The sequence below is a fragment of the Ochotona princeps genome, chromosome 24 (assembly GCF_030435755.1).
Source record: "Ochotona princeps isolate mOchPri1 chromosome 24, mOchPri1.hap1, whole genome shotgun sequence".
Lineage (NCBI taxonomy): Eukaryota > Metazoa > Chordata > Mammalia > Lagomorpha > Ochotonidae > Ochotona > Ochotona princeps.
In genome coordinates this window covers 1,404,811-1,417,560 of record NC_080855.1, presented here as the reverse complement: position 1 = coordinate 1,417,560, position 12,750 = coordinate 1,404,811, and the positions used below count along the sequence as shown (strand labels likewise).

Here is a 12,750-nt window from a genome sequence, read left to right as displayed (position 1 = left end):
TGTCCTCTGCTGTGTTCATTCTGTTGGTTAGGCTTTCAATTTTGTGCTCTATATCGAGGATTCCCTTTTTGATTTGATTTATTTCTGCAGTGATATGGTTTTTGAATGCCTTAGACTCTTCCCAGCGCTTTTCACTCTCTCTGACGAATTTCATCATTAGCTTCTTAAAGTCCTTATCTGATAGTTCCTCTATGTCTTCATCTTGCATCTCAGATATTGAGATTAGTTTTTGGTTGTATTGGGAGGGAGTGCTTGATCTTTCCTCTGGGTCATTGCTTTTTCTGATACTTCTCCTCATTGTGTTTTTGCTTCTTGTTGTTTTGAGATTTTAGCGGTGATTCAGCTGAGCCGGCTCTGGTTTGGGGTCTCCGGCTGAGCCCAGCAGGGCTTACTGCCTGAGTCACCAGCTGCTTTCAGGGTCTGTAGATCACAGCCCTGAGCTGGGTCAGGAGGCTTTGTGGGCCAGCCCTAGTGCCAGGCCCCTTCCCCTGTGGCTCCCTCTCAAAGGCAGTGCCCTACAGATTCACTCTGCTGAGCCGCGCCTGGGCTTTGGGTCACAAGGCTAATACAGCGGGGGTCTCCGCCTCAGTGCTGAGCCGAGACTCTCCTTCAGGGCTTGAGGTTAGCACAGCAGGGGCTCCTGCTGCTCGGAGTCTAAAATCCCCAACCCCGGCCTGTGCTGGGCTGGAAATCTCCGCGGCCCCAGTGCCAAACTCGGAAGCGCTGCTCCGCTGAGGGCTGCAACACCACAGGCAGGTCTTTCCGAGTGGGCTCCTGCTGGGAAAACCTGTCCGGCCAGTTCAGCTGAGCCCGCTCTGGTCTGGCCTCTCTAGCTGAGCCCAGCTGGGGACTCTGCCCTGAAGAAGCCACTTCCTCAGCTGCACTCTCTCAAGGGTAGAAGCGGATCTCTGAGAGGCACAGAGCCCTTGAGGTGAAATGTGCCCCCACTAGTCTGCTCCTCTGCCCAGGACGTGAGGCCCTGTCGAGCGTTGCCCAGCCTCTGGGGCTCAGGGCGAGTCCAGCAACGGGATCCACTGACTCTCCCACAGCCAGTCCACAGCTCAGAGCCGATACGGGGATCTCTGAGCCCCAGTCCCACAGCGCCGCTCCTGTTCCCTCTGCACTCTCCCTCAGCCGCTGAGCAGCGGGTAGGCAAGCCTCTGGGAAATCTCCCCTGCTTTTCCTCCACTTCTGCAGGGATGATGCACCCAATGATCAGTCCAGTAGCCTCCTCTGGGGGCTCCTGCCTTCCAGGGGACTGGTGCCCCTGTCGGTATGGGCGCCTATCCTTCCAGCCGCCTCTGTTTTCCCTGGGGCGGTTGAGCGTCCGCCGCCTTCCCCCTGCCTGGGATCGTGACTCACCAGGTTTCTCGCGGCGTGCTGTATTTTCTTTCCTACTTTTTGCGGCTGTTCCTTCACGCTGTGTAGATCTTCTTGCTTTAGTGAACTCCAGTGACCTTCTCGTTCTTCTCCCTACAGTTTTGCACCTCCTGGCCTGTTTCTCTGCTGGATCGGCTCCCCTCCTTCCCTACTCCACCCTACACCAGCTCTCTGCAGTCGGCCATCTTTTTCTCTCTCCCAACAATATGCTATTAAACGAACATTGGGTCAGAGAAGAAATTAAAGACGAGATCAAAAAATTTATGGAAACCAACAAAACTCAGATACAAAAGTCCAAAACTTATGGGACACTGTCAAAGCAGTGCTATGTGGTAAGTTTATTGCAATCAGCGTGCACGTCAAAGCCCAAGAAAGGCAACAAATGCAGGAATTAGCACACAACTCCAGGAACTAGAAAAGCAACAGCAGAAGGACCCCACAAACAAGAGGAAACAAGAAATTATCAAAACAAGACAAGAACTAAATCAGAAAGAAATTTAAAAAACCATTCAGAAAATAAATGAATCAAAAAGCTGGTTCTTTGAGAGGATAAACAAAATAGATACCCCACTGGCCCGACTGACAAAGAAAAAACAAGACAAAGCAAGAATTAGCAGCATCAGAGATGAAAAAGGCAACATAACAACAGACACTACTACCATTAAGGAAATAATTAGAAATTATTACAAAGAACTATATGCCAACAAATCCGATAATCACTTGGAAATGGAAAGATTCCTAGACTCCCACCACTTACCAAAACTCACCCCAGAAGCAACAGAAGACCTGAATAAACCCATTACCGAATCAGAGATAAAATCAGTGATTAAAGAGCTCCCAACAAAAAAAAGCCCAGGCCCAGATGGTTTGACCACAGAATTTTACAAAACATTCCAACCAGAGCTAACCCCAATCCTTTACAAGCTCTTCAAAACAGTAGAAAAGGAAGCAGCTCTTCCAAACTCATTCTATGAAGCCAATATCACCTTAATCCCCAAACCGAATAGAGAATTAACAGAGAAGGAAAACTACAGACCGATCTCCCTGATGAACATTGATGCTAAGATTCTCAACAAAATCCTCGTTAATAGAACACAAAAAAACATCAGACAGATCATCCATCCAGACCAAGTAGGTTTCATCCAGGGAATGCAAGGAGGGTTCAACATAAGGAAATCCATAAATGTGATACACAACATCCAAAAACAGAAGAACATAAATCATATAATAGTATCAATAGATGCAGAAAAAGCCCTCAACAAAATTCAACACCACTTCATGTTCAAAACCCTAACCAGGGTGGGGATAGAAGGAACAATCCACAATATAATCAAAGCAATATATGAAAAACCCATATGCCAGCATCATACTAAATGGAGAAAAACTGGATCCCTTCCCACTGAGATCTGGAACAAGACAAGGCTGCCCTCTATCACCACTGCTACTTAATATAGTCCTAGAGATACTGGCAGAAGCCGTAAGACAAGACAAAGAAATCAAAGGAATCCAAATAGGATATGAAGAAGTCAAGCTTTCACTATTCGCAGACGACATGATTCTTTACATAGAAGAACCAAAAAATTCAATACAAAGACTCCTAGAACTCATATGAAAATTTGGCAGAGTGGCAGGATACAAGATAAGTGAACAAAAATCAACAGCCATAGTGTATACAAATGGCCGCAAGATGGAAGAAGATCTAACCAACAAGCTACCATTCAAAATAACAGAGGAAAGCATGAAATATCTGGGAATAAATTTAACCAAAAGTGTAGAAGACCTTTATGAAGAAAATTACAAAACACTCAAAAAAGAAATAGAACAAGACCTCGAAAGATGGAACAACATCCCATGCTCCTGGATAGGCAAAATTAATATCATTAAAATGTCTATACTACCAAAAGCAATATATACATTCAATGCAATCCCAATCAAATTACCCACAGCATTCTTCATTGAACTGGAAAAAATAATACACAGATTCATCTGAAAACACAAAAAACCACGAATAGCCAGAACCACTCTGAAGAACAGGAACTTAACAGGGGGAATCACAGTACAGGATCTATGGACATACTATTGGGCAGTGGTTATCAGAACAGCCTGGTACTGGCACAAAGATGGAGAGGAAGATCAGTTGAGCAGAATAGAAACAACAGATGGAAACCCACACAGATACAGTCAATTAATCTTTGACAAAAAGACAGACAACAATTGAAGCAAATGGAAAGGTCTGTTCAATAAATGCTGTTGGGACAACTGGTTGATAGCCTGCAGAAACAAAAAAATAGATCCACATCTCTCACCATGCACTAAGATCAGATCTAAATGGATAAAAGATCTAAACCTACATCCTGAAACCTTCGAACATTTGGAAGAAAATGTAGAAAACACACTGCAACATTTAGGAGTAGGCCCTCACTTCCTAAAAAGGACTCCAAAAGCATTAGAAATCGAAACCAAAATAAACAATTTTGACCTCATCAAACTAAGACGTTTCTGTACAGCAAGGGAAACAATCAACAAAGTAAAAAAACAACCTACAGAATGGGAGAAGATCTTTGCACACTACATAGGAGATAGAGGGCTGATCTCCAGAATATACAAAGATCTCCAGAGAAACCAAACAGCAGAACAAATAAACTGCTCAAGAAGTGGGCACAGGAAATGGGCAGACATTTCACAAAAGAACAAACCCAAATGGCAAACAAGCATATGAAAAAATGCTCAAGTTCCCTGGCAATAAGGGAAAGCCAAATGAAGACAACAATGAGGTACCACCTAACTCCAGTAAGGATGGCACACATACATAATACCACCAACACTTGCTGGTGAGGCTGTGGGGAAAAGGGAACCCTTCTCCACTGCTGGTGGGACTGGAGACTTGTACAGCCTCTATGGGAATCAGTTTGGCGAATATTCAAACAACTGAAAGTCAACATACCATATGATCCAGCAATAGCACTCCTAGGGATATATCCAAAACATCTCCTACACAAGAAACCAACATGCACACCTATGTTCATAGCAGCACAATCTACAATTGCAAAAACCTGGAAGCAACCAAAATGCCCATCAATAGAAGACTGGATAAGAAAGCTATGGTTCATCTACTCTATGGAATACTACTCAGCTATTAAAAAAAATGAAATGCAGTTCTTTGCGATCAAATGGGCCCAACTGGAATCCATCATGCTAAGGGAAATGAACCAATCCCAAAAGGTTAAATACCACATATTTGCCTTAATCTGAGATGAAAAGATGACAACTTGGCAGATAGTACCTGTGTATTGTAATATTAGTGCAATCTCTAACAACCTGTGTCCAATGCAATAAGATAATGCGATATAATCTATAAACCAACAATTAATGTCAGAATATTTAACATCTACATAGAAAAACTGCAAAACCTACTATACCCTCAACACGCTACGTTAATCCGTAATGGAGGGGGAGTGCAGGGAAGTCTTTCAGGACCATAAAAAGAGTGAGGAAAAGTACAATATATCCTATCAAGATCAAATCTGGCAATTCATAGACAACAGACTCAAAGCGGCACTAAACAATAGTAAAACTACTATACCAATGCATGGGGGAGAATTGGGTGTGATCCTGACATCCGCTTACCTGGAGGTCATGTGCGTGGAGCAGGAGGGCACTCCAGAGTGGAGCAGGTGGTAAGGAGGAAGCTTGGATCCCAACCATGAATACTCCCAGACCTTCACCACAAACTATTAATACGAGCAACAAGGACTATATCCCAGCTGCCAAGGAGACCACAGGGAATTGGATGCCCTCGGAGGCCGAGTACTCTGAGGTCACCCACTCTGAACCAGAGCTTCCGCAGGGGATGGAAGAAGTCCAAACACTACCGTGCAGAAACCAACATCATTGGAAAGACAACCAGAAGCCCTGAGCGGTCCGCAGAAACAGAAGAACATTCAACGTCCTTCGGGACCAGGGAGGAGAGCTTTCTCTGGTCTGAGCCTGGCTCCACCTCTGGACCCCCACCCTCCCTCGCAGTGACCATCGGGATTGCTCCGAAAACCCCTCATGGCAAACAAACAATCATACAAACTAAAAAAAACTAAAATAAATAGACAAACAATAAAAAGTAGAGCTTGGAATCTGACAGGAAAAAGCTGGCGTGGATTGGCTCATGCCTCTCTGGCTGGGACACAAAGATTAGTCACTCCTCACCCCCCCAAAAAAAAAACATGTTCTGCCCCTTAATTGTCGACAAATGTCTTGTTAGAGTTACAAGCCAGTCTAGATTATCCTAAAATATGCCAAGATCAACAAAATTATACTTCAACACAACAAATGGCGAAATACTAAAATGAAATAGACACGAGACAGCTGAATGGTACCTTATAGCCATTTTAAGGTATATAACAGCCGGTCCCGTATATAAACTAAAATTGAGATGTCAATGAGATGTCAATAGGTTGTGGTTAAGAACTTGATTTTTTTTTTTAACATACTGGTTACTCAAAACCATGTCAATTCCATAATGTTGCAAATTGCTGTTGATGTTATATTGGGACTCTTAATTGACTGGGATGATATTCTACCAGCTCTAACTTCGGACCAGAAATGGTCTCCCCAAGAAACTTTTCAACCCATCTGGACAATAAGAAGCTGGACTCTATGCTTGGTATATGTTTGCAAGGAAAGAATCTTGATTGAATTTGAACTATAAGACTAGAGTGGAGGAATCCACCAGGGGGGAGGGGAGGGGAGGGGGATTCCCAGAGCCTATGAAACTGTCACATAATGCAAAATAATTAATAAAAAAAGAGAGAGTTCATCATTGTTAGAGTGGCGAGATTAGCAGTAATTCAGACTATTGGACTATCAAAACCACCTGCGTAGTGTCCTTGGAGCCTACTCCCAATCAGGGACCCTGGGATGGATAGAAGGCTGGATGTGGCTTCTCCTTTCATCTTCCCCTTCGTTCAGACACAGGAAGAAAAAAAGGGAATGTAGAAACAATGTCCTTTCCTGTAGCCATTTACCCTTTATGTTTAAATATCATCAAACAATTTAAAAAAAGAAGAAAGAAAGGAATCATACTGTTAAAAATGGAAAGCCGCAGCAAAAAGAAGAGAATGGTTTCAGGCCAGTCTTTTTGTTTGTTTGTTTGTTTGTTTGTTTGTTTGTTTGTTTGTTTGTTTGTTTTTAAACCATGGAGTATTATCTGGTGGCAGGGACAAGTGTACAGGCTCAGGATTTGGGGCAGGGGGTCCCCTACTTGCTGGCAATCAGTGGATTGGGCAAGAGCACGATGACCTGTTCACACCACATGAAAATTTTAACATTAATGGTGCTTTTCACTGGCTTGAATTTCTTGCCCTTGCAATTCTTTGGGACCTCAGTCCATATCACTTTCACATTCTGCAGTAACATGTCGCAGTGCTTATTGAAGTCCATCTCAGCCCAGGAGCTTCTTGTCTTGCTATTTGATTAGCACCTGTGTGCTGTTCTTGACCAACTGTGTTCGCACCAAGTGGAGCTCATGTTGAACTGTTTCTCCTTCCACTTCTGCAGCCCCTCAGGTGTCGTCTCACTCTTAGGCTTGTTGAGGAGGATCATGGTGCTGCCTGTCCCTCTGGTTACTTCCTTCTGCATTGCTGCTGCCTCTGCAGGCAAGTTTTTTCTCCCAACATAGATTTAACTGTCCAGATGAAATAATTGTAAACACCAGGATATCTATCTATCTATATATGTAAATATTTATCACATATATCTATATGTAATATAGATATGTATGATATACATATATCAATATATAAATATGTATTTTATAACATTTTAAAATAAGTAACCTTAAATTAAGTAGAACTCCACTGACCTGGTTATTTCATGTTAAGCATTGTGGTTTTCAGAGAAGTAAATATGTTAATTTATAATCATCTGCTGGTTCAATTATCAAATGCTTGCAATAGCTATTTTGGAATCTAGAATGGAGATGGATGCAAAAGACATAATTTGTAACTGAGCTATTTAAAGAAGTGAATGGGGGCCCTTGTTATCTCACAGTACTGTGACCTGCTACCTGTGACATTGGCATCCCATATTTAGGCATGGGTTGGACTCCCAGCTCCTCTATTGCAATGCAGCTCCCTGATAATATAACTGGTATAGTGATGGTGAAGGTCAAGTGCTTGAGCCACTGTCACCCATTTGGGGAACCCATATGGATTTTCTGACTCCCAGCTTTGACCTGGCTCAACCCCAGCTGTTGTGAACATTTGAGGAATGAATAAGCCAAATGAAGATCTGTCTCTATTACTCTGCCTATTAAATAAATAAAATAAATCCTAAAAAAGTAATTATTAAATTTGAAGTTAACCTGTTATGTAGGACTTAATATTACACACATATCAGTAATTTTCTTACAGATATACCAACAATAAATGACTATTAAAATTAATGAGAATGGTGATTTCATTCTCAAGAATTATCTAATTGAGTATTTGGCATTAAATTTAAGTTGAAATGTGCAATTTTTAAGAGCACCTACAGTGTATAATTTCTAAAAGCATGTAAGATACAAATGAATTCTCATGAAAAACTATAAAATCTTTTAGATCTCATTGATCAACATCCTCCAGATGGTATTGAGTGTGTATAATATTTCAGCTAGCTTTCACAGGGCACTTTCTTTGGCAATTGTAACTTTTGACCATATTAATGTGAGTTGTACCTCTTGTTCCTGGGAAATTCATTTCTTATTCTCAACTTGAATAGTGTTTTATTATAGGACATATATGTAATTCATAATAATTTGTAAATAGTTGGCCTGATGTGTAGGTTTATTTCTAGCATGTCTATTATTTAGGTAGTTATTTTTTTGTCATAACATCTATGTTCTTGCCTGAATCAGTCTTTTCTTTCCAGATCTGAGAAGAAAGCTGCATCTATTTTGATTAGGACTGTTTTGAATATGTGAATTTGATTTTGATGATTTTGATTTTATATATATATATATATATATATATACACACACACACACACACACACACACACACACACACACACACACACACAGAGACAGAAAGGAAGATCTTCTCTCCAATGATTCACTCCCCAAGTGACAGCAATGGCTTGGGCTGAGCCAATCCGAAACCAGGAGCCAGGGTCTCTTTTGTGTCTCCCATGTGGGTGCAGAGTCCCAAGGCTTTGGGCCATCCTCAACTGCTTTCCCAGGCCACAGGCAGGAAGATGGATATATGGATATGAAGAGGAGCTTCCAGGATTAGAACTGGTGCCTATATGGGAACTGACACATTCATGGCAAGGACTTTAGCAACTAGGTCACTTCGCCGGGCCCTGATGATATTATTTTTAAAGCTCCACAAACATTGGAGATTTTACACTTTTCTGTTTTCTGCTTAATGTTTTGTCATTTTTTGTTTTTAAAATGGTAGTTTTTATTTAGTTTTTATTTAGTTTTTATTTAAAAAGCAGTTTCATTTTTTAAAGTATTGTGCCATTTTCACCATAGAGAGCTCTCAGATCACTCTTAAATATATTTCAAGATATTACAGTTTTTGAATCTATTGTGCATAGGGCTTACAAGTTCTTTTATAGCCATGGAATATCTTAGGAAATCAAAAGCTATTGATTTTTAGGTGTTGATTTTCTATGTTACAACTTTACCAATAGACTTTGGTAGTTTCATTTCTTCCCTAGAGAAAATCATGTCATCTCTAACAATGATAGACCAACTTACTTTTTCTAGTACGTTTCATTTTTATGAGGAGTAGCAGTGCAGGTGGAGGGTTAACCACCCTGGAGAAAGTAGATAGGATATGATGGTAATATGATGGTCTCTGGGAACTTGTGCTCCCACAGTTGAGCAGAGCACCAACGTGATAAACAGAGCTGTTTAAGCCAAGTTGCCAGGAACAAAGTCGAAAGTCCAATCTCAGCAAACTTCAAACATTTCATTTGGCTTTAAAATTAAAACATTATCTTCTGCCTCCTCTTCTCAAAAAGAGAGAACACATTGCACAATTTGCAGTTACTTTATAACTCTCATGCTTGTTTTGCCATTAGTGGAATTTTTTTTCCTATCTAGAATGAACTGTTTTGTTGAAACAGGTGAGGACCAGGTACCAGGCAAGTTCTCTGTTTTCAATATCTGTAATGAAGTCCAGCATGAGCCAGATTGGCTAATCAAGGTCCCAAGTCCATTGTAGGTCACAGGTCAGGGTCTGTCCTGATGAACAGTGCTCTGGGAGGGGAGGATATAATCCTGAATGTTCCGTTTCCAGATCAGGCATTTGAGGCTCAAGAAGTGTAAATACTGGTGTGGAAAGGCTGCCTCAATCACATGCTGTGGCCCTCTCTGTTAGTAATTTACAGGATAGCCTGGAGACCCAGAAAGTCCAGGATCACCTAGTAAATTTCCGAGCCATACCCTGTCCATTCACCATGTCCTTGATGTTTCTTGCAATTCCACAAATTTAAAATCTCAGGAATGTTATCACCAAAAAGATGAATCAAAGCAATCAATAAATTAAATAAGAGAAATGACAAGTATTAGTGAGAATGTACACAAATTACAATGCTTATGATTTTTAATTTTCCATTTCTGACTATGATGATGATGATGATGATGATTTTATGATACAGTTCCAGAGGCCCTAGGATTTCCCTTAGCCCTTCCCCAAGTCCTCTCCACTGCTGAATTCCCCCATGTTATTATAACTGTATAGTCCTTCATAAACTGTCATAAATCCATCATTGCAGGCATGGACAATGATAGACAGTCCAGCATCCAATTGTTAAGACAAAGTTAAGAGTTCCACAGACAGTCCATCTTTGATCTGGGAGTAGAGATGCAAATTGCATTGTATCCTCACAACTGGATATGATAGTCTATTAGTTAGTATAAATCCCTGTAAGTGAAAAGCCACAAAACAAAATCAACAACAGAAGAAAAAGAAATTTACAACGCCATGAAGTTAAGTAACATGCGACTGAATGACTAATGTGTCACCGAAGAAATGACAACATATTAACATAAATAACCAGGGCGTCAGGGGGTATCCAACCCCTGCATCTGTGGGCTGGCACATGCTTCATGGGTACCTTCAGGTACAGGCTCCAGTCTAATGGCACACTGAAGAATAGCTGCACAGCCCAGTCATTGCTCAGGCTCCAGCTCCTGCAGGCAGGGGCAATTTCGCTCCTGACAGCCCTTCCTGTGGGTATGCCAGTCCGTCTGCTTGCAATGGGACTCACAGTAGCAGGCCATTGGCAGCACCCATAGATATTTGAACTCCTGGAGCTTTGTCTCAATCACCGTCAAGATCAGGCCACTCCTAGTAGGTGAATGAGTTCTCCTCTTCCTCCACCACGTTCCTGTTGGCATTGTAGTGCAAAATCATGTGCAGTACGGGGAACTGTTCTTCTGTAGGGTCTGTAGGAAACTCCAAAATCAGGAGCCAACACAGGCTTTGCTACTTCTACTTGCTGGAGGTCTCCTTGGCTTGGGGCATCCAGCCCTAAGGCATGAGATGCAGGTTGTACAGGCAGTTGTCCATGGTCACAGCATTGAATGAACCACCTTGAAGCCAGCACCACCTGGTGCTACTCCCACAGCATCTTGTGCAGGAGCCTGCCAAACATTGGCCCTTTTTTTTAAAATTTATTTTATTGTATTGTTGTTGACAATGGTTACACAGTTAAAAAAAAAAAGGTTCGGCAGTATAGGGAAGTGGGTAATACTATTATGTCCATATTGTTTCCATTATGTATCCGAGGTAAAGGGTAATATTGAGGGAGAAGCCTCACCCGGTTTCCCGCCCACCCCAAGTCCTGGATGTGGGGCATGCTCTGAGATATTTGCTCAAGTGGTTTTAATAGTTCTCCAGTTATGAATCACTGCCAGTTTTGCTCGATGAGATCGTCCACTGATTGATATGGTTCATCATAATGTCTTCGTTCGTCCCATATTTCGCTGCCAACAATATACAGCTGAGATGATTTACCTGTTCTGTATTCTGTCTTTTTATGGTTAGAGTTCTGAGTCCAGCAGTTCGATTGGGGAGATCTCCAAAGAATCCTTGAGGTATGCCCAGACTAGATTCTTGTATGTTCTAGAAAGCACAGGGCCCGGCATAGTCCATCACCCCGATCAGCTGGTGGTTCAATTGCACACATTCTGCATGGGTCAGGGGCAGACCAGGTTGAATCAGTTCATGTCATCCACTGGCAAATCTGATCACCAGAACAGAGTGTGGGTTGAGCCGGGTTTGGTTGTGACAAAACCAGTATACATTATGGAATGCCAGAGCATGGTTGCCTGTACTGGATTTGACTGCAGCACTCAACCAGCACACGTGAGATCCAGGAAGGGAGGGGCAGAGCTGGCAGGGGGATTAAGGGGCTGGTCCCCTCACCAGACAGCTACTCCCACTGGAGAGCATGGGCTGGGATGGGGACAGACCAAACTAAGCAAGGCTGCAAAACCTGTGCGCTGCATGTGGACTAGATCAGGGAAAAGCTAGGCTGGGCCGATTTTTCCTGCTGGTGCAAGCATAAATTAGAGTGGGTGAGGGATGTTTGGGCTTAGCCGCAGCATCAGCTGGCACTGGGCACTGGGGACTAATTCTGTCAAGTCAAACCACAGAACCACCTAAAGAGTGCATAAACCGGGAGTGAGAGAGACCTTGGAGGGAAAAAGTGGGTTCCCCCTTCTTGGGTCACTACTCCCGTGGGAGGGCATGAAAACTAGGATGGGGGCTGGGGTGGCTAGACAGAGAGGCACTCAACAGCATCTGTGAGGGCTGGATGGTTGAGTTGGTAAGATGGAACTAAGCTTTAATACCCAGTGACAAGTACAAGAGCCAAATGGGATGTGGGACAGACTGGTCTACTGCTACACATACTGGCAAACCAGGGTAGGGGGCGGGCCTGGTAGAGGTTATTGTGGGTCGCCCCGACTAAGCTGCAGCTCCCAGTGGTTTACGTGAAGGCCAAGTGTGTGCTGGGCAGAACCAGACTGGACTGCAACACCCATTGGTTCCAGTGGAAGTTTGGGCTGAAAACAGAACCAACTCAGTGTTCGCAATTGAGGCCCTGGTTCTTGTCAAAGTTTGTGTAAAGATCTTAGCAACATTTTTATCCACATCTTTTTTTAATGTGTCTAGATACATATTTCTTTTTTACTTCCTTTTTATTATTATCATTTTATGAAACAGTTCCACAAGCCCTGGGTTTTTCCTTATCCCCTCCCCAATTCTAGAGCAGAGTTATTCATACACAATCATATGTACAGCATTGCAGGCATGACAATGGCAGAGAGTCCAACATCCTCCGTCCAGCAAGTTACTGGTTAGATTTTTGTTAGATTTC

General features: G+C 42.5%; 1 protein-coding gene and 2 pseudogenes across 1 annotated transcript in view; all 3 read right to left on the bottom strand.

The window, feature by feature from the left end:
- Nucleotides 1-12,750, bottom strand: part of LOC131483227 (cytochrome P450 3A6-like) — a gene marked incomplete at its 5' end in the record, with an annotated part of 387,281 nt that overhangs the window by 70,017 nt on the left and 304,514 nt on the right. The window lies entirely within an intron of this gene.
- LOC131483224 (small nuclear ribonucleoprotein Sm D2-like) lies at nucleotides 6,631-6,975 on the bottom strand (annotated as a pseudogene).
- Nucleotides 10,538-11,022, bottom strand: LOC131483255 (zinc finger MYND domain-containing protein 19-like; annotated as a pseudogene).